The sequence below is a fragment of the Macaca fascicularis genome, chromosome 11, assembly GCF_037993035.2.
Source record: "Macaca fascicularis isolate 582-1 chromosome 11, T2T-MFA8v1.1".
Classification (NCBI taxonomy): Eukaryota; Metazoa; Chordata; class Mammalia; order Primates; family Cercopithecidae; genus Macaca; species Macaca fascicularis.
This window is the reverse complement of record NC_088385.1, coordinates 98,562,851-98,590,101: the sequence shown is the minus strand read 5'-3', so window position 1 is coordinate 98,590,101 and position 27,251 is coordinate 98,562,851.

The following is a 27,251-nucleotide window of genomic DNA, read 5'->3' as shown; positions in this document are numbered from 1 at the left end:
TCATCTATTTAGAAATATGCATATGTTTATATGCATACACATATCTTATACAAGGTATGTTTATGTATCTTGTGTTCTCTACTTGCCCACTTACTGATTATTGCAGGCAAGATACATTCTTCCTCATCTTTGTAGTCTTTAGTCCTTTGCATAATACTATGAGCAAAGTTGGTCTTCAATAAACATTTCTGGATGTAAAGGCAAAAATTAGATAACCATGTGAAGATCTTTTTTTGTATTATCATTATACTTTAAGTTCTTGGATACATGGGCAGAATGAGGTTTGTTACATAGGTATACATGTGCCATGGTGGTTTGCTGCACCCATCAACCTGTCATCTACATTAGGGATTTCTGCTAATGCTATCCCTCCCCTAGGCCCCGACCCCCCAACAGGCTCAGTGTGTGATGTTCCCCTCCCTTCCTCCATGTGTTCTCACTGTTCAACTCCTACTTATGAGTGAGAATATGCAGTGTTTGGTTTTCTGTTTCCGTGTTAGTTTGCTGAGAATGATGGTTTCCAGCTTCATCCCTGTCCCTGCAAAGCACAAGAACTCATCCTCTTTTATGGCTTCATATTATTGCATGGTGTATATGTGCCATCTTTTCTTTATCCAGTCTAACTTTGATGGGTATTTGGGTTGGTTCCACATCTTTGCTATTGTGAATAGTGCTACAGTAGACATACATGTGCATGTGTCTTTATAGTAGAATGATTTCTTTCTTTTTTATTTATTCATTTTTTTTGAGATGGAGTCTTGCTCTCTCCCCCAGGCTGGAGTGCAGTGGTGCAATCTCGGCTCACTGCAGTCTCCATTCCCAGGTTCACATCACTCTCGTGCCTCAGCTTCCCGAGTAGCTGGACTACAGGTGCCTGCCACCACACCCAGCTAATTTTTTTTTTTTTTTTTTTTGTATTTTTAGTAGAGACGGGGTGTCACCATGTTAGCCAGGATGGTCTCTATCTCCTGACCTCGTGATCCGCCTGCCTGGCCTCCCAAAGTGCTGAGATTACAGGTATGAGCCACTGCACCCAGCCTATAGTATAATGATTTCTAATCCTTTGGGTATATACCCAGTAATGGGACTGCTGGGTCAAATGATATTTCTGGTTCTAGATCCTTGAGGAATCACCACACTGTCTTCCACAATGGTTGAACTAATTTACCCTCCCACCAACAGTGGAAAAGCATTCCTAAATATCCACATCCTCTCCAGCATCTGTTGTTTCCTGACTTTTTAATGATCACCATTCTAACTGGGATGAGATGGTATCTCATTGTGGTTTTGATTTGCATTTCTCTAATGACCAGTGATGATGAGCTTTTTTTCATATGTTTGTTCATCCATAAGTGTCTTCTTTTGTAAAGTGTCTGCTCATATCCTTCACCCACTTTTTGATGGAGTTGTTTGTTTTTTCTTGTAAATTTGTTTGTTTCTTGTAGCTTCTGGATATTAGCCCTTTGTCAGAAGAATAGATTGCAAAAATTTTCTCCCATTCTGTAGATTGCCTGTTCACTCAGATGATAGTTTATCTTGCTGTGCAGAATCTCTTTAGTCATTTGTCAATTTTGGCTTTTGGGGCCATTACTTTTGGCATTTTAGTCATGAAGTCTTTGCCCATGCCTATGTCCTGAATGGTATTGCCAAGGTTTTCTTCTAGGGTTTTTATGGTTTTAAGTCTTATATTCAAATCTTTAATCCATCATGAGTTAATTTTTGTATAAGATCTAAGGAAGGGGTACAGTTTCAGTGTTCTGCATATGGCTAGCCAGTTTTCCCAGCACCATTTATTAAATAGGAAATCATTTCCCCATTGCTTGTTTTTCTCAGGTTTGTCAAAGATTAGATGGTTCTAGATGTGTGGTGTTATTTCTGAGGCCTCTGTTCTGTTCTATTGGTCTATGTATCTGTTTTGGTACCAGTACCATGCTGTTTTGGTTACTGTAGCCTTGTAGTATAGTTTGAAGTTAGGTAGTGTGATGCCTCCAGCTTTGTTCTTTTTTCTTAGGATTGTCTTGGCTATACGGGCTCTTTCTTGGTTCCACATGAAATTTAAAGTATTTTTTTCTAATTCTGTGAAGAAAGTCAATGGTAGCTTGATGGAGACAGCATTGAATCTGTAAGTTACTTTGGGCAGTATGGCCATTTTCATGATATTGATTCTTCCTATCCATGAGCATGGAATGTTTTTCCATTTGTTTGTGTCCTCTCTTATTTCCTTGAGCAGTGGTTTGTAGTTCTCCTTGAAGAGGTCTTTAACATCCTTTGTAAGTTGTATTACTAGGTATTTTATTCTCTTTGTAGCAATTGTGAGTGGGAGTTCACTCATGATTTGGCTCTCTGTTTGTCTATTAATGGTATGTAGGAATGCTTGTGATTTTTGCCCATTGATTTTGTATCCTGAAATTTTATTGAAGTTGCTTGCCAACTTAAGGAGATTTTGGGCTGAGATGATGGGGTTTTCTAAATATACAATCATGTCATCTGCAAACAGAGACAGTTTGACTTCCTCTCTTCTAATATAAATGCACTTTGTTAATTTCTCCTGCCTGATTGCCCTGGCCAGAACTTCCAATATTATGATGAATAGGAGTGGTGAGAGAGGGCATCCTTGTCTTGTGCCAGTTTTCAAGGGGAATGCTTCCAGTTTTTGCCCATTCAGTATGATATTGGCTGTGGGTTTGTCATAAATAGCTCTTATTATTTTGAGATATGTTCCATCAATACCTAGTTTACTTAGAGTTTTTAGCATGAAGCGTTTTTTGATTTTATTGAAGGCTTTTTCTACATCTATTGAGATAATCATGTGGTTCTTGTCATTGGTTCTGTTTATGTGATGGATTACATTTATTGATTTCTGCATGTTGAACTAGTCTTGCATCCCAGGGATGAAGCCAACTTGATCATAGTGGATAAGCCTTTTGATTTGCTGCTGGATTTGGTTTGCCATTATTTTATTGAGGAACTTTGCATTGATGTTCACCAGGGATATTGGCCTGCAGTTTTCTTTTTTTATTATGTCTCTGCCATGTTTTGCTATCAGGATGATGCTGGCCTCATTAAATGAGTTAGGGAGGAGTCCCTCTTTTTCTATTGTTTGGAATAGTTTCAGAAGGAATGGTACCGGCTCCTCCTTATACCTCTGGTAGAATTCAGTTGTGAATCTGTCTGGTCTTGGGGTTTTTTTTTGTTTTTGTTTTTGTTTTCTTCGTTGGTAGGCTATTAGTTACTGCCTCAATTTCAGAACTCAGGGATTCAACTTTTTCCTGGTTTAGTCTTGGGAAGGTGCATGTGTCCAGGAATTTATCCATTTCTTGTAGATTTTCTAGTTTATTTGCATAGAGGTGTTTATAGTATGCTCTGATGGTAATTAGTATTTCCGTGGGATCAGTGGTGATATCCCTTTTATCATTTTGTATTGTGTCTATTTGATTCTTCTCACTTTTCTTCTTTATTAGTTTGGCTAGTGGTCTATCTATTTTGTTACTCTTTTCAAAAAATCACCTCCTGGATTCATTGATTTTTTTTGGAAAGGCTTTTTTGTGTGTGTCTTTATCTCCTTCAGTTCTACTCTGATCTTAATTATTTCTTGTCTTCTGCTAACTTTTGAATTTGTTTGCTCTCGCTTCTCTAGTTCTTTTAATTGTGATGTTAGGGTGTCAATTTTAGATCTTTCCTGCTTTCTCTTGTGAGCATTTAGTGCTATAAAATTCCCTCTAAATGCTGCTTTAGCTGTTTCCCAGAGATTCTGGTATGTTGTGTCTTTGTTCTCATTGGTTTCAAAGAGTTTATTTATTTCTGCCTTAATTTTGATATTTAATCAGTAGTCATTCAGAAGAAAGTAGTTCAGTTTCCACATAGTTGTGTGGTTTTGAGTGGGTTTCTTAATCATGGGTTCTAATTTGATTGCACTGCTGTCTGAGAAATTGTTTGTTATGATTTCCATTATTTTGCATTTGCTAAGGAATGTTTTACTTCCAATTATGTGGTCAATTTTAGAATAAGTGAGATATGGTGCTGAGAAAAATATATATTCTGTTGATTTGGGGTGGAGGGTTCTGTAGATGTCTATTAGGTCTGCTTGTTCCAAAGCTGAGTTCAAGTCCTGGATATCCTTGTTAATTTTCTGTCTCGTTCATCTGTCTAATATTGACAGTGGGGTGTTAAAGACTCCCACTATTATTGTGTGGGAGTCTAAGTCTCTTCGTATATCTCTAAGAACTTGCTTTATGAATCTGGATGCTCCTGTATTGGGTGCATATATATTTAGGATAGTTATCTCTTCTTGTTGAGTTGATCCCTTTACCATTATGTAATGTTCTTCTTTGTCTTTTCTTATCTTTGTTGGTTTAAAGTCTGTTTTATCAGAGACTAAGATTGCAATCCTTGATTTTTTTTGCCTTCCATTTTCTTGGTGAATATTCCTCCATCCCTTTATTTTGAGTCTATGTGTGTCTTTGCACATGAGATGGGTCTCCTGAATATAGCACACCAATGGGTCTTGACTCTTTATCCAATTTCCCAGTCTGTGTCTTTTAATTGGGGCATTTAGTCCATTTACATTCAAGATTAATATTGTTATGTGTGGTTTTGATCAGGTCATTATAATGCTAGCTGGTTATTTTGTCTGTTAGTTGATGCAGTTTCTTCATAGTGTTGATGATTTTTAACAATTTGTTATGTTTTTGCAGTGGCTGGTACCAGTTTTTCCTTTCCATATTTAGACCATCTTTCAGGAGCTCTTCTTAGGCAGGCCTGGTGGTGACAAATCTCTCAGCATTCGCTTTTCTGTAAAGAATTTTATTCCTTCTTTGCTTATGAAGCTTAGTTTGGCTGGATATGAAACTCTGAGTTGAAAATTCTTTTCTTTAAGAATGTTGAATATTGGCCCCCACTCTCTTCTGGCTTGTAGGGTTTCTGCAGAAAGATCTGCTGTTATTCTGATGGACTTCCCTTTGTGGGTAACTCAATCTGTCTCTCTGGTTGCCCTTAACATTTTTTCTTTCATTTCAACCTTGGTGAACCTGACGATTATGTGTCTTGGGGTTGCTCTCCTTGAGAACTATCTTTGTGGTCATCTCTGTATTTCCTGAATTTGAATGCTGGCCTGTCTTGCTAGGTAGGGGAAGTTCTCCTGTATAATATCCTGAAGAGTGTTTTCCAGCTTGGTTCTATTCTCCCTGTCATGTTCAGGTAAACGAATCAAATGTATGTTTGGTCTTTTCACAAAGTCCCATATTTCTTAGAGGTTTTTTTCATTCCTTGTCATTCTTTTTTCTCTAATCTTGTCTTCATGCTTTATTTCATTACGTTGATCTTCAATCTCTGATATCCTTTCTTGTGCTTGATTGATTCGGCTATTGATACTTGTGTATGTTTCATGAAGTTCTCATGTTGTGTTATTCACCTCCACCATGTCATTTATGTTCTTCTCTAAACTGGTTATTCTAGTTTACAATTCTTCTAACCTTTTCTCAAGGTTCTTAGCTTCCTTGCATTTGATTAGAACATGCTCCTTTAGCTCTGAGAAGTTTATTACCTACCTTCTGAAGCCTATTTCTGTCAATTCGTCAAACTCATTCTCCATCCAGTTTTGTTCTCTAAGTGGTGAGAAGTTGTGATCCTTTGCAAGGGAAGAGATGTTCATGTTTTTGGAATTTTCAGCCTTTTTGCTCTGGCTTTTTCTTATCTTCATGGATTTATCTACCTTTGGTCTTTGATGCTGGTGACCTTAGGATGGGGTTTTTGTGTGGACATCCTTTTTGTTGATGTTGAGGCTATTCCTTTCTGTCTGTTAGTTTTCCTTCTAAGAGTCAGGTCCCTCTGCTGCAGGTCTGCTGGAGTTTGCTGGAGGTCCACTCCAGACCCTGTTTGCCTGAGTATCACCAGCTGAGGCTGCAGAACAGCAAAGATTGCTGCATGTTCCTTCCTCTGGAAGCTTTTTCCTAGAGGGGCACCCGCCAGATGCCAGCCAGAGTTCTCCAGTATGAAGTGTATGTTCACACCTGCTGGGAGGTGTCTCCCAGTCAGGAGGCATGGGGGTCAGGGATCCACTTGAGGAGGCCATCTGTCACTTAGCAGAGCTTGAATACTGTGCTGGGAGATCCACTGCTCTCTTCAGAGCTGGCAGGCAGGAACATTTAAGTCTGCTGAAGCTGTGCCCACAACCGCCCGTTCCCCCAGGCGCTCTGTCCCAGGGAGATGGGAGTATTATCTATAAGGCCCTGACTGGGGCTTCTGCCTTTCTTTCAGAAATGCCCTGTCCAGAGAGGAGGAATCCAGAGAGGCAGTCTGGCTACAGCAGCTTTGCCAAACTGCAGCAGGCTCTGCCCAGTTTGAACTTCCTGGCAGCTTTGTTTACACTGTGAGGAGAATATTGCCTACTCAAGTCTCAGTAATGGTGGATGCCCCTCCTCACAGCAAGCTCGACAGTCCCAGATCAACCTCAGACTGCTATGCTGGCAGCAAGCATTTCAAGCCACTGGATCTTAGTTTGCTGGGTTCTGTGGGGGTGGGATCCGCTGAGTGAAACCACTCGGTTCTCTGGCTTCACTCCCCTTTCCAGAGGAGAGAACGGTTCTGTCTCACTGGCATTCCAGGTGCCACCGGGATTCAAAAAAAACTCCTGGATCTAGCTTGGTGTCTGCCGAAACTGCCACCCAGTTTTGTGCTTGAAACCCAGGGCCCTAGTGACATAGGCACCGAGGAAATCTCCTGGTCTGTGGATTGCAAAGACCATGTAAAAACCTAGTTTCTGGTGCTGGAAGGCACCATTCCTTATAACACAGTCCCTTACAACTTCCCTTGGTTAGGGGATGGAGTTCCCTGACCCCTTGTGCTTCCTAGGTGAAACAGTGCCCCACCACGCTTCGGCTCGCCCTCCGTGGGCTGCGCCCACTGTCTAACCAGTCCCAATAAGATGAGCCGGGTACCTCAATTGGAAATGCAAAAATCACCCACGTTCTGTGTTGATCTCGCTAGGAGCTGCAGATTGGAGCTTTTCCTATTTGGCCATCTTGCCAGCCACCCCACCGAGATCTCTTTTCTTTAACAAACCATCCGCTTTATAAGAGATCTGAGCTATATTCTCCATAAATGAATTTTTAATGTATTTTATAGTGGAAAGTTGGCTAATAAAAGACAAGCTCAAAGATACAGCATTAAACCCTCATGGTCTCAATTCTTACTGAGCATCATCATTTTTATTGTTGTTTCCAAAATGAGATCATTTTTCTCTCTTGCTTTTACATTAACTAAATTTGCTCAAAGACCTGACGTTAATGTCATCAGCCTGGGCTATTGCATGAGTTCCACTAACTGAGTTTTAAAATATAGGCAATGGCATGCTGTAGAGGAAGATTTGATCTCATCGTGCTGTAAATCACTTGTTTTCCTGAGAAGACTGGAAATGTGACAGGCAGCTGTGTTTTATCAATGTTTTCATTTATACATATATTTTTCCCACTTCAAAGTTTGCAGAAGAGAAGTGAGATAATGTGATTAGGATGCCACGCATATTCAATGTTCTGAAAACTGGGTCATTGTTGAGATTAATTGAAGGATTAAAAAGGTTTAAAAAGGTGGTAAGTTTTTGATTTGCATATTTCTCTAAAGAGTCTTGACTCTTGTCAAGCCCCCCTCCCACCTTTCACAGAGCAGCAAGCCAAAGCTTTCTATCTAGCAATTTAGTAGTTGCAAATTACTCTTGCCAATGTGGTGATTTTTTTTTCTTTTGACCTAGAGCAAATTATCAGTATTTCCACACTAGATTTATTTTCCATAATCTATCAACTGCATTGCTTTGAGGGCTTTGAAAATGAGACAGGAGAGTGCTGATGTGACAGATGAGGACTGAAATAATTAAATAGTGCTCAGCGTAAGGCTACTATACATCTCTTTGACCAGGCACCTTTTGAAAATGCCTTAAATGCCAATTAAATAAAGACTACTTAGTGGTGAACATTGCTCAATGCCATTCTTCCTTTTGGCAATTTTGACCTCATCAATGGCATTTTCTAAAAGATAAATTAATGGCTTTCTACTAGAAGGGTGATCATAATTTATTCTATTTGGTTCTTTAGTTCATAGGATAGCACTATGAACAGTATAAATTATATGAACATATATATGTGAATATTTGAGAAACAATTCTTTTTAAAACTGTAAATTATAAAAAATTGAAATAAATGTTCTACCACAAACTTATTCACTCATTATTTATTCATTCATTCATTCATTTATTCATTCATTTATTCATTCATTCAATAAACCAGCTTGTATGTAGAGAGGAGAGAGACATATAAATAAATGATTATAATAAAATGAGTCCATATAGCAGTAGATGTGTGTTCATGGTACATATTTGGAAACACAAAGAAAGAATACCTAACCCAAGGGGAAGATACTGGGAAAACCTTTCTGGCAGAGATGATGTCAGCAGCTATTTCTGGTAAATGAATTAAAGTCAATCAGGTGGAGGATAAGATGTAGGATACCCTGGGTGAGATGAAGTGAGATGAGATGAGTGAAGGACATCTCAAGAAGAAGGAAAAACACATGTGAAGTCAGTGAGGCAGGACTAGAGAAAGACTTTTAGGTGGAAACTCAAAATGAAACACTATTTTCTGAAATGACACAAGATATTGTAAATGCTGAAATTAAAATACTTTTGTTTTCCTAGATTTTCTATTGGCAACATTCTAAACTAATCTTTATCATTTTGGGGAAGTGAGATGAGACAGATGTTTGTTTTCTTTTATTCCCAGATGCCTACATTTGGCATTCAGTTTACCTGGGGAACTATTGCAACAATGCACAAGGGTAGAAGGCAGCTATCATGGTATGGATTGGATGTAAAGTGAGGCTAAAGAGTTTAGCAGGTTCACACCATGAATCCGCCCTCGTTGATATGCCAAGAAGTTTTACCTTTGTTGATGACAGTAGGAAGTCAAGGAAAATTTAAAAATTTTAAAAAGAAAAGGGACATGACATGCTGCTATAAAGTCCTGGCATACTACCTATTACATTTTTTTAAAAAAAATTATGTGTTTATTTATTGGGGACAGAGTCTCACTCTGACACCTAGCTGGAATGCAGTGTCATGATCATAGCTCACTGTAACCTCAAACTCTTGGGCTCAAGTGATTTTCCCACCCCAGCCTCCCAAGTAGCTGGGACTATAGGTGCCACCACATCCAGCATGGTCCAGTTTTCTCTTGAAGAGAAAACAGGATCATGGTTAATGTCAGTGAATATATCACGAAATAACTGTTATTAAAAACTTAATGCAAACATTATATAAGATGAAATAAAACCTGAACCCATGGAATTTGATTATTTTACTAAAGAGTTGCTTGGTTTTACATTGAAGAGCAATTTCATATTTTATTTTTTAAACTTACCAAAGACATTGTAACTTTGATATGTGTTCAAAAGGTATTAAGTTTGTACTTAAAATGTTTCATTTAGAAATGACTATAGTAACCTGAAAACACACAAATTATGCATATTGTTACCAGTGGTGAATCCATACCAGCCTGCAGCAAATTCCATTCTTGCCCCTTTGGAGGAAAGAATTCGGCTGAGGGGCATAAGGAAGAGTGACAGTCTGAGGCAAATTTTACAGCAAGAGTGAAAGCTTATTAACAAGTTTTAGAGCAGAAATGAAAGGAAGTAAAGTAAACTTGGAAGAGGGCCAAGTGGGTGACTTGAGAGATCCAAGTGTTCTGTCCCACCTTGACTTGGAGTTTTATCCATTGGCATGGTTCCAGGGTTTCCATTTCTCCTCCCTTGATTTTTCTCTTGGGGCGGGCTGCCTGCATGTGCAGTGGCCTGCCGGCCCTTAGGAGGGGCCACATGCACACTGTGTTTACTAAAGTTGTGCACATGCTTAGTTGTGCGCATGCTTATTTGAGGCGTTTTTCCCTTACCAGTCCAGTGTTCCTAGAAGAAGGTCACATGCCAGTTAAACTTTGCCGTTTTCCCTCTTAATGCAATATTTGAGCTCACTCGTCCAACTCCTGAGATCTTTTCGGAAAGCTTCTGATTACCAGTTTGAGGTGTTTTCTATTTATTGGGAGACTGCCTTTCCCTGACACTGGCTGCCACTGATTATTATTTTAGAGAGACAGTTTAACAACCACCTGACTATCACTTGTTGGTAGCCTGATAATCCTGGAGGAGAGGAACCTCTTTTGCCCTGCTCATGTCTGCCTAGCTACCTACTCTAACAATATTACTTATTCGACTTCTAACAGAGTTTTCAGGAATATCCATTAGTACAACTACCATTTCATTTAAAAAAAAAAATCACATGATTGACGAATCTAATTAGTTTTTTATATAAAGAAGCTGTGGTTGAGGGTGGAGAATAAAATATCTTGGCAACATCACCAGTGTTGAAACATCAATACTTAATTGCAAAGCCAGATGAAGTCAATTACATGGCCCTACTAAATCTATAAACTTTACCTTTTACAATTAGAAACTACATATGGAATGTCTTTCTCTCTTTCTCTATGTGTGTACGTGTGTGTGTGTGTGTATATATATATAAAAATATAGTACATATATTTTAAATTACAAAAATTATACTCTCTATTACAGTAGGTAGATAGTCCGGCATGAGCAGGGACAGAAGAGCGTCTGCCATCATCAGAAATGTCAGACGACCATCAGGTGATGGTCAGGCAATTGTTACACTGTCTTTCTGAAATAATGACTGTTCATAGCCAGCACCAGCGATAGTCTCCCTATAGATAGAAAAAACCCGAAACTGGTGATCAGCAACTTCCCAATAAGATCTTAGGAGTTGAGCAAGTGGGCTTACACATGCGCACTAAGAGGCAAAATGGTGGCGTTTAACCGCTATACGACCTCCTAGAGATACTCCCCTGGTAAGGGAAGAACACCTCAAGTGAGCATGCCTACAACTCCAGTAAACACACTGCACCTGCTGCCCTCACAAGGGCTAGCCCGCTGCTGTTAATGCAGAGAGCCTAGCCCAAAGAAAGAAGCAGGAGAGAGGGAACACAAGACCCCAGAAGTAGCCAACATGTAAAACCCCAAGTCAGAAAGTCAAACCGCGCACTTGTCTTTCAAGTCGACCACTTGGCCCTCTTCCAAGTGTACTTTCCTTCGTTTTGTTCCTGCTCTAAAGTTTTTTTTTAATAAAGTTTCACTTCTGCTCTAATCCTTCCCTTGGTCTCTCCTTCTGCCTTATGCCCCTCAGTCAAATTATTTGTGTCTCAGCGAAGACACAAATTGAGGTTGTTACAAACTTGTATGAATTCACTGCCGCTAACATATTTTGGTGCCGTATGACTCAAATAACTCCCATTGCTAGCACTTCCAGTTGTAGAAAGTCAAACAGTAGAATAGTAAATGAAGTAAATGGTGTAGGATAAAAAGTGAAATTCTCATCTTCTTTTCTTTCCTTTCCAAATTCCACCCAGAGTTGACTACAGTTACGTGGTTAGTGTGATTATTGCTGGTTTTTTATATTCTACGATTGCAAATAAGTAGAGTTGCAATTTTTTAAGCAAATAAGATCATGCCATGCATTCTTTTCTGTATCTTACTTTGACTCCTCAACACATTCTTGAAAAACTTTCCATGTCAATAACAATAGGTAGATTTTTTCTCTTAAATGACTGCAAATTATTTGTGTTTATTATTGTAAAGTATGTAATTGTATAGGCACAAGATACCTTTGAAAACATTTGTTCTTTTGATAAATTCTTACCTGATATCTCTTCATAAATTTCAAACAGTGATGCAATAATTCTCCATATAATAACATGTATCTAGGTACATAAGTGTAAATATTTCTCTGGTATGAAAGTGCTGAGTTAAAAACCATACACCATTTAAGTGTTGCTAAGCTGAAAGATATTCCTACCAACAATATATGATGCATGTGAGTACTCATTTCCCTACATCATTGCCAAAATTGGGCTTCAGAAATCTTTTAAATTTTATCTAATATTATAGACTAAATATGGTATTTCATTGAAGGAAATTTTCATATGCTATTTTTTAAAACTAGAAATGTTATTCATTGAAACTAAATGAGTGAAGGCAGTACTAATGGCAATTTTAAAATATTTCATTAAACCTTCTGCCTCTCATGTTAGACACAGTTATAGGCGAGATTCTACTATTACATAGAGATCTAGGCCTTCTTCCCAATTATAATGCATAGCATATGCTGAAAAATAGTCTTATATATCATGTTTCAATTTTTATGTTGAAAGTTATTGTAAATGGTGTGAGCTAAGATCAAACTCTTCAAAATTTCCAAATTTCAGATTTCCATTCACCTCCCTTCCTGGGTTTAACCTCTCACCTCTGCAGCCTTTCCATTATGACATTACTTTTATAAACAACGATATTACTTTTACAAACATTTACCTGCCAAGAGTCATCTTCATTATCTGCATTTTCATTATCTCTCCCTGCCCCCAAAGAGACCTCAGGGAACAATCTGTCTTTCTTGTAGGACTCTTCATAATTCACATGAATTGTTCTTACCTCTTCCCAAATTCTCCTTCATGCTCACCATTTTCTTTGTATAATATCCAGTTGCTATAAAGTAGAGACTAATTGTTATGTCCCTTGCTTCTAGAGTGCTTTAATTCTATTTTAAATAAGAATTTTCACATGTTGTTGATTATTCCAGAAAAAAAAAAGAGTTTTCTAAGATCTGAAATAAATATACTGTACTTAGTGAGACAGCAGTTACAACACAAACCAAAAATATTTTGAACAAAAAAATGTACAGATGGACAATGAGTGGTGATTCTGATGTTTAAAATGTTTACTAAAAATCATGACTGCCATATTGAGAGAGATGAATTGATTTTTACTTTTTATTCTTCTGTTTTAGACCTTCACGCTTTCTATATGAATAGTTACTTAAGGATTTAGGGACTCCTAAATTCAGTTAATTTTCATTCTTCCAGTTACTACTCTAGGCAAATCGCCAAATGGTTTGATTTTAGTTTTTCACCTTTTACATAGAATGATAATAATTTTATAGTTTAAGGGAAGAAAGCTTGGAGCAGTCTCTGGCACTGAATAATACAGATGCTCCACAACTTTATGATGGGTTACCTCCCAATAAATCCCTTGTAAGTTGAAAATACCATACATCAAAAATGCATTTAATATCCCTAACCTACTGAACAGCACCCAGTCTTCTTTAAACATGCTCAGAACACTTACCTTAACCTACGGTTGGGCAAAATCATCCAGCACAAAGACTACTTTAAAATAAAGTGTTGAATATCTCATGTAATTTATTTTACTTTTTTATATATGTATTTTATTTTAAGTTCAGGAGTACATGTACAGGGACATTACAAAGGTTAACTTGTGTCATGGGGGTTTGTTGTACAGATGATTTCATCACCCAGGTCTTAAGCCTAGTAGTACCCATCAGTTGTTTTTCCTAATCCTCTCCCTCCTCCCAACCTCCACCCTCTGATAGTGTGGTGTTCCCCTCTATGTGTCCATGTGTTCTTATTATTTAGCTCCCATTTATAAGTGAGAATATGTGGTATTTGGTACTCTGTTTCTGTGTTAGTTGCTAAGGATAATGGCCTCCAGCTCCATCCATGTCCCTGCAAAAGACATGATGTCATTGTTTTTTATGGCAGCACAGTATTCCATGGTGTATATGCACCACATTTTCTTTATCCAGTCTATCATTGATGGACATTTAGGTTGATTCCATGTCTTTGCTATCGTATATAATGTTGTAATGAACATACATGTGCATTTGACTTTATAATAGAACAATTGATATACCTTTGAGTATATACCCAGTAATGAGATTGCTGGCTCGAATGGTATTTTTGTCTTTAGGTCTTTGAGGAATTATCCCACTGTCTTCCACAAAGTTTAAATTAATTTACACTCTCACCAACAGTGTATAAGCATTTCTTTTCCTCCACAACCTCACCAACATCTGTTATTTTTTTACTTTTTAATAATAGCCATTCTGACTGGTATGAGATGGTATCTCACTGTGGTTTTGATTTTCATTTCTCTAATGATCAATGATGAGCTTTTTTTCATATGATTGTTGGCCATATGTATGTCTTCTTTTGGGAAGTGTCTGATCATGTCCTTTGCCCACATTTTTTATGGGGTTGTTTTTTCTTATAAATTTGTTTAGGTTTCTTATAGATGCTGGATAGTAGGCCCTTGTGGGATGCCTAGTTTGCAAATATTTTCTCCTATTCTGTAGGTCGTTTGTTTACTCTGTTGGTAGTTTCTTTCACTGTGCAGAAGCTCTTTAGTTTAATTAGATTTAGATATGTTAGATTTTAGATTTGTAAAAATTTGCCAATTTTTGTTTTTCTTGTAATTGCATTTGGTGTCTTAATCGTGAAATATTTGCCCTGTGGCTGTGTTCTGAATGGTACTGTCTAGATTGTTCTCCAGTGTTTTTGTAGTTTTGGGTTTTACATTTAAATCTTTGATCTAGCTTGAGTTAATTTTTGTATATGATGTAAGGAAGGGATCCAGTTTTAGTCTTCTGCATATGGCTAGCCTGTTATCCCAGCACCATTTATTGAGAAGGGAATTCTTTGCCCGTTGCTTGTTTTTTGTGAGGTTTGTCAAAGATCAGTTAGGTATAGGTGTATGGTCTTATTTCTAGGTTCTCTATTTTATTCCATTGGTCTATGTATCTGTTTTGGTACCAGTATCATGCTGTTTTGGTTACTGCAGCCTTGTAGTAGAATTTGAAGTCAGGTAGCGTGATGCCTCCAGCCTTGTTCTTTTTGTTTATGATTGTACTAGCTGTTCAGGCTCTTTTGTTGATTTCATGTGAATTTTAAAATAGTTATTTCTAGTTCTTTGAATAATGTCAATGGTAGTTTAATATGAATAACCTCGAATCTATAAATTCCTTTGGGAGTATGGCCATTTTAATGATATTGATTCTCCTATCCATGAGCATGGAATGCTTTCCCATTTGTTTGTGTCATCTCTCATTTCTTTGAGCAGTATTTTGTAGTTCTCTACTTTTAGAGATCTTTCATCTCCCTAGTTAGCTGGACTCCTAGGTATTTTTTGTGGCAATTATGAATGGAAGTTCATTCATGATTTGGCTCTTGGCTTGACTGTTATTTGTGTATAGCAATGCTAGTGATATTTTGACATTGATTTTGTATCCTGAGACTTTGCGGAAATTATTTATCAGCTTAAGAAGATTTGGGGGCTGAGACTATGGGATTTTCTAGATATAGGATCATGTTGTGTGCAAACAAGAAAAGTCTGACTCCCTCTCTTCCTATTTGGATGCCCTTTGTTTCTTTCTCTTGCCTGGTTGCCCTAGCCAGACTTCCAATACTGTTTTGAATAGGAGTGGTGAGAGAGGGCACACTTGTCTTGTGCTGGTTTTCAAAGGAATGCTTCTAGCTTTTTTCCATTCAGTACGGTGTTGGCTGTGAGTTTGTCATATATGGCTCTCATTATTTTGAGATATGTTCCTTAAATACCTCGTTTATTGAGTTTTTAATGTGAATGGGTGTTGAATTTTATTGAAAGCCTTCTCTACATCTATTTAATCGTGTGATTTTCATCTTTTTTGTTTATGTGATGAATCACATTTATTGATTTGCATATGTTGAACCAATCTTGCCTCACAGGGATAAAGTCTCCTTTGTCATAGTGGATAAGCTTTTTGATGTGCTGCTGGATTCAGTTTGCCAGTATTTTGTTGAGGATTTTTGCATCAATGTTCATCAAGGATATTGGATTGAAGTTTTCTTTTATCGTTGTAGCTCTGCAAGATTTTGGTACCTGGATGATGCTGGCCTCATATAATAAATTAGGAAAGACTCCCTACTTCCTAATTTTTTGGAATAGTTTTAGTAGGATTGGTACCAGCTCTTCTTTGTACATCTGATAGAATTCAGCTGTGAATCCATCTGGTCCTGGGCTTTTTTTGGTTGGTAGGCTATTAATTACTGCCTCAATTTCAGAGCCGATTATTGTTCTCTTCAGGGATTCAATTTTTTTCTGGTTCAATCTTGGGAGAGTGTATGTGTCCAGTAATGAATTCATTTTCTAGTTTATGTGCACAGAGGTGTTCATAATGTTCTCTGATGGTTCTTTACAGTTGTGTGGAGTCAGTGGTAGTATCCCCCTTGTTGTTTCTTTTTTTTTTTTTTTTTGAGACAGAGTCTCACTCTGTCACCCAGGCTGGAGTGCAGTGGTGCGATCTCGGCTCACTGCAAGCTCCGCCTCCTGGGTTCACGCCATTCTCCTGCCTCAGCCTCCCCAGTAGCTGGGACTACAGGTGTCCGCCATCACGCCCGGCTAGTTTTTTGTATTTTTAGTAGAGACGGGGTTTCACTGTGTGAGCCGGGATGGGATGGTCTCGATCTCCTGACCTCGTGATCCACCCGCCTTGGCTTCCCAAAGTGCTGGGATTACAGACGTGAGCCACCGTGCCCGGCCCCCGTTGTTGTTTCTGATTGTGTTAACTTGAATCTTCTCTCTTTTCTTCATTAGTCTAGCCAGAAATGTATGTATTTTATTAATTTTTTTCAAAGAATGGCTCCTGAATTCATTGATCTTTTGAGTGATTTTTTTGTATCTCAATCTCCTTCAGTTCAGCTCTGATTTTGTTTATTTCTTGTCTTCTGCTAGCTTTAGGATTTATTTACTCTCGGTTCTTTAGTTTTTTTTAGTTGCAATGTTAGTTTGTTAACTTGAGATCTTTCTAGCTTTTCGATGTGGGCATTTAGTGCTATCAATTTCCCTCTTAACACTACCCTAGCTGTGTTCCAGAGATTCTGGTATGTTGTATCCTTGTTTTCATTAGCTTTAAAGAACTGCTTAATTTCTGCTTTCATTTTATGATTCACCCAAAAGTCATTCAAGAGCAGAATATTCAGCTTCGATATAATTGTATGATTTTGAGTGAATCTATTAGTCTTTATTTCTAGTCTGATTGTGCTGCGGTCTAAGAGGTTGTTTGTTACAATTTCAGTTATTTTTCATTTGCTGAGGAATGTCTTACTTCTGATTATGTGATCGATTTTAGAGTACATACCATGTGGCAATGAGAAGAATGTATATTCTTTTGTTTTTAGGTGAAGAGTTCTGTATATATATATATCAGGTCCATGTGGTCCAGAGATGAGTTCAGATCCTGAATATCTTTGTTAATTTTCTGCCTCAATGATCTGTCTCATATTGTCAGTGGGATGCTAAAGCTTTTCACTATTATTGAGTGGGAGACTAAGTCTCTTTGAAAATATCTTTTTTTTTTTTTTTTTTTGGTTGAGACGGAGTCTCGCTCTGTTGCCCAGGCTAGAGTGCAGTGGCCGGATCTCAGCTCACTGCAAGCTCCGCCTCCTGGGTTTACGCCATTCTCCTGCCTTATGAATCTGGTTGCTCCTATGTTGGGTGTACATATACTTAGAATACTTACTTTTTTTGTTGAATTGAACCTTTTACCATTATATAATGCCTTTCTTTTCTTTTTTGATTGTTGTTGGTTTAAAGCCTGTTTTGTCAGAAACTAGGATTGCAATCCCTACTTTTTTTCTATTTTCCCTTTGCTTAGATTTTTCTCCATCCTTTGAGTGTATATGTGCCACCGTATGTGAGATAAGTCTCTTGAAGACAGTATACTAACGGATCTTGGTTTTTATCCATCTTGCCACTCTGTATTTTAATTGAGGCCTTTGCTCATTTAAGATTCATATTGATATGTGTGGATTTGATCCTACATTCATGATGTTAACTGGTTGTTTTGAAGACTTGCTTATATGGTTGCTTTATCGTGTCATTGGTTTGTGTACTTCATTGTGTTTTTGTAGTGACTGGGAATGATCTTTCATTTCCTTATTTAGTGCTTCCTTCAGGAGCTCTTGTAAGAAAGGCTTGGTGGTAACAAATTACCTCAGCATTTGCTTGTCTGAAAAGGATCTTATTTCTTAGTTTGGCTGGAGATAAAATTCTGGGTTGGAATCTCTTTTCTTTAAGAATGTTGAATATTGACCCCCAATCTCTTCTGATTTACAGGGTTTCTGCTGAGAAGTCTGCTGTTAGTCTGATGGGCTTCCCTTTGTAGGTGACCTGGCCTTTCTCTCTAGCTGCCTTTAATATTTTTTCTTTCATTTTGATGTTGGAGAATCTAGTGATTATGTGTCTTGAGGATGATCTTCTAATGGAGTATTTTATTAAGGTTCTCTGCATTTCCCAAAATTCAGTGTTGGCCTCTAGCTGTATTGAAGAAATTCTCATGCATAATATTCTGAAATATGTTTTCTAAGTTGGTTACATTTTCCCCATACCTTTCCAGTACACCAATCAGTCATTGATTCAGTCTCTTTACATAATGCCATATTTCCTGGAGGTTTTGTTCATTCCTTTTCATTCTTTTTTCTTTATTCTTCTCTATACTGGTTATTTGGTCTGCCACTCCTACAATGTTTTATCATGATTTTTAGCTTCCTTGCATTGAGTTACAATGCACTCCTCCTGTAGCTCAGTGAACTTCATTTTTATCCATATTCTGAATTCCATTTCTGTCATTTCAGTCATCTCAGCCTGGTTTCCAGCCCTTGTTGGAAAGGTTATGTGGTCATTTGGAGGAAAGAAGATACTCTGGCTTTTTGAGTTTTTAGCACTCTTGTACTGATTTTTTCTCATCTTTCTGGGCTTATCTACCTTCATTCTTTGAGGTTGTTGACCTTTAGGTAGGGATTTTTTCTTTTTAATCCTTAGTGATGACCTTGAGGATTTCATTGTGGTATAAGGTGGATTCAACCAACCGGCTTTGTTTCTGGGAGATTTTAGGGTGCCAACATTCAGTTCCCCACTTATGGACTGTATGCTCTAACTCTGGGGGACTTGTATTGGCCTGTGACTTTGTTCTTTGGCTCCTCAAGGTTTGGAGTCTACTGTGCTGGGAAGACCAATATGTGGCAGCTGCAGCAGAGTACTAGTGGATCCAGGGGTGCCTTCCTCTCTGTGGGTTTTTACCACAGTGGCGAAGGCAAGGCAGTTGGGGAGAAAGTAGGGGGCCCCTGCTAGAGACTGAATTGTTGCACTGGAGGTGGTGATGGTTTGGGGGATGGGTGCTGGTCAGTGCAGGTCTGGGTGCCTTCTCTGCACCTTGAAAGCAGGAGTGATGGTTCAGGGTATAGGAGAATCATCTGTTCTTTGTATGGCGTTAGTGCAAGAGCAGCATGCTGGCAGGGATGCGGGCTTGCTAGCTCTGTGCTAGCCAAGGCTCCATCTGCAATGGTGGTCAGCAGGGGTCAGGGGGATGTAGTGCACTCCTGCATTCTGGCAGGGCAAATAAAGCAAAACCTGCCCTTGTAGACACATGCCAGCAAAGTGATGTGAGGAGTTTCCATGGGCTCGAGGGAAGCTGCATGGGACTTGCAGGCTGGTGCATGGCCATAAGGGCCACATCATTGGAGCTCTCCACTGGTTAGGCACAGTCCACTGCAGAAGTTATGGTGCTGACCCACCAGGGCCCTATAAGTAGGCATGGCCAGATTTGGGCCCTTGGAGAGAGAACAGACCAAGGAGTGCTCAGGTCAGATCAGACCTGTCTGATGTGCAAGACCACCGGGCAAAGATCAGATCCAACAGTTGTCCTAGGGGTAAGGTCTCTTATGGAAGCAAGTCAAGCCTACAGAGATGGCCGTCCCTGGCCATGTTCCATTATAGACGCTCCTGCACCAAACTTTCTGGGTTCCACATCAGCTGGCTCACTGCTCGACCACTTTGCTTGTCTCCTGGGTCTTCTCCCCAGAGAGATGTGGGTTGACAATTGCTCAGGGCAATTAGCCCAGGATGAAGTGTCTGTGCTGTGGGCCAAAGCCAGGAGTTTCGTGTCTGGTTACAAGCAGTGCACGGTGTGTGGGACCCGTGGGAGATAAACTGGCCTCCTCTCCTTGGGTTGACTGCAGCTTGTTGAAGATATGGATAAGACACTTAAGGTCTTTGCTCCTTTGTTAGTCCAAGGGTAGCAAGGACAGTTCCACTGCAGAGGCAGTGGCAGAGAAGCTTTCAGTTGCCCCTGGAGGCTCTGTCCAGGGAGTGGCCGAGTTGCTACTGGCTCGATAACTCTGGTGGGGGCTGGCTAGAGGCCTAAACCTGAAAGACTTGCCTGGAGAGGAGATGTGGGAACAAGTACCCACGTAACAGTCTGGCCACTTTGCCACAGGGCTGCTGCGGTATGGTGGGGGTCCACTCCAGTCCCTAGTCACTTTGGATTTTCCAGTAACTTGAGTTATCACCAGCGAAAGCTGCAAAACACCAAAGATGGCAGCCTTCCCCTCTCTCTGGGAGCTCCGTCTCAGTGTGGTATGGGGCTATTGTCCGCCCAAACAACTGTAGAAGGTGGCTGAAGACCCCAGTTAGGAAGCGCTACCCAGTGATGAGGAATGGGACTGGAAACTCACTTTAAAAAGTAGTCTGGCCACATTTTTGTAGAGCAGCTTGCTGGGCTGGGTGTCTGCTTCCGGCCCTGGTTGCCTCAGACACTCTGAAGCCCAAAAGCTGAAATAGCTGTCTCCCAAAAAGCAAAGATGGTGGTCTACCCTTCCCTTGGGAGCTCCAACCCAGGGAGAACTGAAACCTCTGTCCGCTGGAGAATACCAGTGGGGGAAGCTGGAGGCCCCAGTTGGGAGGCTCTACCTGGTGATGAGAAATGGGATCAGGGACCCACTTAAAAGAGCAGTTTGGCCTGTAGGGCGGATCTGATGTGCTGGGGTTCTGCTTCTGCCCCTGGTCACTTTAGGCTCCCCAAAACCTGAAGGCTGAAATAGCTAAGTCTTCCAAACAGAAGAGATGGTGACCCACCCTTTCCTCTGGTAACACTGTCCCAGATAATTTTCAAATCTCTGTCAGCCAGAGAACAGGGGCAAGGGTGGCTCGAGGCCCCAGCTGGGAGATTCCACCCAGTGAGGAGCAATGGAGTCGGGGACCCACTTCAAGAAGGAGTCTGGCCATGTTTTGGTAGAGCAGCTGTGCTGTGCTGGGGGAACCTTTCTGCCCCCAGTTGGTCTGAATTCTCCAAAGCCAGAAGACCTTAATGGCTGAATTGCCCAAAAAACAGCGATAGCAGCCTCCCTGTCCCAGGGATGTGCAACACTGCTGCCAGTAGTCGGCTAGAATTCCAAGCCAGTGGGTCTTATCCTGTGAGGTGCTGTGGAAGTGGGGCCTGTAGACTGTCGCTGCTCCGCACCCTTGATTCAACCTCTTTCCAAGGGATATGTATGGCGGTCTAACCTTCTGCTTTGCTGGAGTTGCAGCTACTTTTGCTAGAAAGCCTGGAAAGCTTGAGTATCTAAAGTTCCCAGGTCTGTGTGTGCCTTGGCTGCTCTGCCAAGACTCCACCTAGCTCCGTGTATCAGACTGAAGGCCCTGGTAGAGTGTGTTGACCAGGGAATCTCCTCACCCAAGGATTGCAAAGATCTGTGGGAGATGCATGGGTTCCCAGGTTGCACATTCAATTACCGCTTCCTCAGGCTGGTGCGGTTCCGTTGGCTTCCTGTAGCTCTGGGGTGGACTGTCGTCCGGCCTTGTTTCTCTCCATTCTCCATTGGTCAAGTTGTTTCCTTAATTAGTCCCAACGCAAGTACCTGGATGTTTTGGTTGAAAGTGCTATATTTACTCGTTCTTTTTATTCCCCTCCCTGAAAGTGAAAAACAGAATGGTTGTATGGGTACTCGAAATACAGTTTCTACTGAATGCATATTGCTTTTGCAGCAATGTAAAGTAAAAAATATTGTAAGTTGAACGATTGTAAATTGATGACCATCTATATTCAGTCAGTGGTAGATGTTATAATGCCTGGACTAAGAACTAGGTACCCACAATCTCAAGCTGTTGAGCCGTTTTCTAGGAGTCCAAGGACGTTGGAAAGAGGCTGGAAAGAACCCAATTTCTGACGCAAAGGAGAAAATGTTTTTAAATCCAAGAAAATATTTGTAAACATTTGTCTGCTACTTTGTAAATGCTTAACAATTTGCAAGGTGAAAATCTTTGCATTAACATCTCTCTACAGACACACCCTACAAAATGTAAGAGGATATGTAATTAATATTATTTATTTTAGATTCATTTCTGAAACAACATTTTAGGCAAATGAGGATTTTCATTTTTATATCAGATTCTTATAACACAGTAAAATGAATTTGGAAATAGGTGGAGGGATTCAAAATATTCACATAGAAGATACCTAATGTGCTGAAAGGACTAAAATATCACCTCACTAAATTGTCAGAATTTTAAAAAAGGTAAAAATATAAATGGCAGAATGATTTTTATTAAATAAAGTTTGAAATTTATGTAGAGCCATTTCTTACTTGTCTGTAAAATTTTTTTTTTTTTTAATGAACCTTATGGTGCTGGGAATGACAGGTTTTTGCATCTTTATTAACACAATTGCACTTATATTGCATTCTTTTTCAAATGTATTATTTTGAACTGCTGATTATGTCTGGCTATTTACTCTCTTCCAGCACATTTAGCATTGAGTCAAGATGGTGTCATTTTACATGCAAGCTCCAACACCATTTGAGGCCCTTTGACCCTTCTTCAAATAGCTAATTCCCTGGGGCACAGAGGTGGTGGCAGAGACGGCAGCAAATGACAAGGTGCTGAAAATTCTACTGCCTTCATTAGCTACTTAGCTGTCAAGGTCTTTATTTCTCTGCAAGGCTGACTGAAGCTAGTATGATTCATGCACTTTATAAGAAAACAATTAAAAAGAAATTGATTCCTGAAGGGCTATGTGGCTACATATCTGTGAATATTTTTATGATTTTGATTTTTACTCCTGTCACCATAAAATCCAAAACTAAAATTTTACTTTAGTATTTAATAGCCATGTGAATATCGATATTATTCAGTAATGGTTTATAGCAGATGGTAAATATAGTATTGCCTTAACAGAGAAACAAAATAGTTTTTTCTTTTTTTCATAAGGAAAATTCTCAGTAGCTTTTGTCCAATTTATGCATTGTTCCCTGTGGGAGGCAGAATTCTAAAGTGAGTTCTAATGACCCTTGCTCTTGCATAATCTCTCTTCGAGTATGGGTGGAAACTGTGATTATTAAGAGATATTACTCTCATGATTATTTTACATTCTATGGCAAAAGGCATTTTGCAGATGTAAGTAGATTTAACTAAGTTCCTAAATCAGTTGACCTTAAAATAGGGAGATCATGCAGGTGGACTTGACCTAATCATGCTGGCGCTCCAAATCTGACTCTAGAGGGACAGAGATGGAGAAAGTCAGAAAAGCACAAGGATTCAAGGTGCTGTTGCTGGCCTGAAGATGAAGGGGGCCAGATGCCAAATAATGAAGGTGGGATCCTCTAGTTGCTAAAAGTGGTTTTTGGCTGACCAGCAGGAAAAGACCGACGGTCTTGCAAAAGGAAGGAAATGAATTCTTCTAACGACAAGAATGAACTTGGTGGCAGAATTTCCCCCAGAGCCTTTAGAAAAGATATTAGCGCTGTTACATCATTATTTAGCTTTACAATAGCCTGAAAAGAGAACCAGCAATGGTATGTCATGCTTTTTACCCACTGAGCTGTGAGCTAATAAACAGGTGTTGTTTGAAGCTGTTAAATGTGTGATGCTTTTGTACATAGCAATAGAAACTAATGCTCCTCTTTTCCCCTAAGAAAGCTTGAACTAATTTGTACTAAACATTCCAAATGAACTTCTTATTTTGGATGTTAAAAAATATCTTTTTCTCTGTTATTGTTAATTTTAAGGAGTACTTTTTTGTTTTAATACCAGTTTTAAATATTTTAATTTTTAGCTAATGGTGGAAACATCTCTGAATCTTCATATACTATTCTATTTTGTATATTCAAAAAGAGTTTGACGTGTTCATTGATAGAGATAAAAGTAGGAAGAAATGTGAGCCATTAAAATTCACCTATGCTAAAAAACCCAGATTGGAAAAGCAATAAAACTACATGACTATCTTGGACATTTCACATTAACGCTAAATTTAATTTAGACGATGAGACTAAAAGAGAACAGGAATGTAATTAAAACCAATTTAGTCAAGAAGAAATCACAAGAAAGATTGCCTGGACTGGAAAAGAAATTTCACGGAAGATAATGCTTTTGAAGATACTATCTATTATCTTCTAAACAGGGGAGTTTCCAGAGAGAGGCTTCAGGGGAAACATTGGTTAATTTACAATAAAGGTGTTCATATTTATTTGATGTAAGAAAGAATGGTATTCCAAGAAACCAGAGTGCTTTTTGGTTTGAGATGAGGTGAAATTAAAGAGTAATTCCCTTTTACCACTAAATAGCTGGGACAAGCCCAGGCAACTTGGCAAGCGATAGTATAGGAGATAAGACCTACTTCTGATTTGTGGGTTAATTTTCTCCCAGTGCATACTTCTATTTTGTAGAAAAAGAAGCAGTAAAAGCATTAGTTTTAACAGTTCAGTTTTAATTTAATTTAGTAAAACATCTATGAGGAAAAATAGACATTTTGCCACTTCTTTCATCTAAGAACTTCTGTTAAATTCAGCAATTGACTAATGAAGTCAAACATTTACTTTCTGCAGATCTTAGCCCTAGAAAACATTGCAGCATCTTGCAAGGCAGCAGAGAGTCAAAAGTGTGCTCTTAATATATAACATGAAGGAGTAGTTCAATGTACTCCACTAATCATCTTGGAGTGTGCTTCAAAGCATGTTTAAGGAGAGTCTCAATAGAAAGGCTATTTTTTTGAGAAAGAGTCATTCTAATTTTTAGATCTATAGCTCTGAATACTAATATTGCATTTACTTGGAAACTTATAATGCTACATTTTATGAAGAAAATTATCACTTAAATCTATTTCTCACAGAGAACAAAAGCCATTGGGATCAAAACTACCAAATATAATGACTGACTAATCTACAGTAACAAGAAAAAACATATTGTCCATATTCTGGGTATCAGCTGGGATTCATCACAGAGACAATTCAGTGATGAAGACAATTCAGTGATGAATGAAAACTCCTACAAAGTGCTAATGCATTGCGATTACTCTTCACTAAAGGAGTCACACCTGGAGGAGGAGTCAATTTTTCTCTTATATTACCAGCTTGTATTATTTCCAGATCTAAAACTCAAAAAACTAATTCATTGTTTTATTCATTAAATATTCCTTAGATGCCAACTTTGTATAGCAATAAATTAAACCAATCTTGTTTTTGTGTGGCTTATATTTTAGCTGGAGGAAAATGCAAGCACAACCTGAGAGACATTATGAATTTAAATCCAGAAAGGGAAGATATATATGTGTTCATTTTTGTTGGTTAAAATTGCAGTATAGGATGCGGGAATGAATTTCTAGGGTCCTTGACAAAGAATCTGGATGAATGTATTGATAGCTGACTAATTTATCAAAGATTCTTAATTGAATGGTGTGGCTTGACTGACAAAAACTGCGATTCATAGGTGGTCCACCCTAAATGATGATAAAATTACAGATATTTCTCTCCTATAATACACTAGATGAAATAAAAGGGCTTTGAGTGATAGAGGCTGGAGTATAATTTTAATGCTCGAATCATCGTGTTCCCACCACTTATGTTCTGTTCAGGAATCCAGATCACTCATTTCACTATGACCTAGAGACCTACATCAATACAGGAAGCATCACAATGCAGATGGGAGGTGAAATATCCTGTCATTAGAATAGGGTCCCAAGTATTGTTGAAGAAAAGAGGATTCTGAGGTGGCTAAGACCATGAAGTAGCATTTAACTGGCTAAGGCAAATTAGTCATATTTTCTAAAATAGTCAACAGAGCCTACATGGTAATTAGAGAGATTTGTTGGTGATTAATGGTTATGACATTCCTGGGAGCTACATACATAGGCATCCTGCTAAGGTCCTATTTAGCATGTGAAATGGACAGCCACCTTGACCTGAAGAGAGACTTGACTTCACCCATCACTTTAAAAAATTATGACCTTTCCCCACATTTGAGAACTGACTCTTAAAGTATTAGTGGGCATCCTTTATGAAGAACCTTAAGATAACACTGTAAGTATGTCTGTGGAGGTGGCCCTCACTGAGGAAATGTAGAAACACTTGTGAGAGCAAGTGACTACTAGGTAAAGGGATCTCGACAGACATCTGGGGGATTATTAGACATTGGCTTCAGACTAAAACAATAACTAGAGATCTGTATAAACACTGGAAGCCACTGGTCAGTGGAGATTCTTATAAGTGTTAATTAATGATTTTTAAAAATGATCATTGTTTCTAGTTTAGATTAATTGACTCTAGGATATGACTCTATTTATGGGCCAGCAAGATGGTAAGCATCAAGTGGCTCGACTTCCTGTTTTAGAGGTGAAAAATGAAGCTCAAGGAAATTAAATGACTTCTTTTAGTGCAAAGCCCGGATAAAAACCCAGATCTTCCAAAAACCTACCTGGTTACTAAACCATGTAATGTCTGGATCCTCTCATCTGAGTAGAGGAATGGGATGGAAAAAGAACTGGAAGTTATCAAGCTTCTAAGAAAGAAATGAGAAGAGAAGAATTATAGTCCCTTCATTCTTCATTTTGATGTTAAATTTGTGTTTTATTTAAATTGGAAAATGAGCATAAATCTCTGCCTCTTTTGGTGGGAGGGGAAGGGAGTCTGACAGGAAAGACAGAGAATGGCAATCACAATGGATGTCTCAAGGCCCTTTCAGGTTGAGAACAATGGGAACCTGGCATACAGGAGGCTCAAGACTGAAGAACACCATGACTAAGGGTCCAAGACTTAAGACAGCAACTTTTGTTCCAGGGAGACATGCAGGATTTAGGGCTTCCAGCTGCCCAGTTTACTCTAAAGAGAGAATACTAGTAGGGCCACAGAAGAGCACATAGAGGAGCAGGGACATGGCTGAAGCTGGAAACCATCATTCTCAGCAAACTAACACAAGAACAGAAGACCAAACACCACATGTTCTCACTCATAAGTGGGAGTTGAACAATAAAAACACATGGGCCAGGCACCGTGACTCACGCCTGTAATCCCAGCACTTTGGGAAGCCGAGGCAGGCGGATCACGAGGTCAGGAGACCGAGACCATCCTGGCTAACACGGTGAAACCCCGTCTCTACTAAAAATACAAAAAAATTAGCCGGGCGTGGTGGCGGGCACCTATAGTCCCAGCTACTCGGGAGGCTGAGGCAGGAGAATGGCGTAAACCCCGGAGGCGGAGCTTGCACTGAGCCGA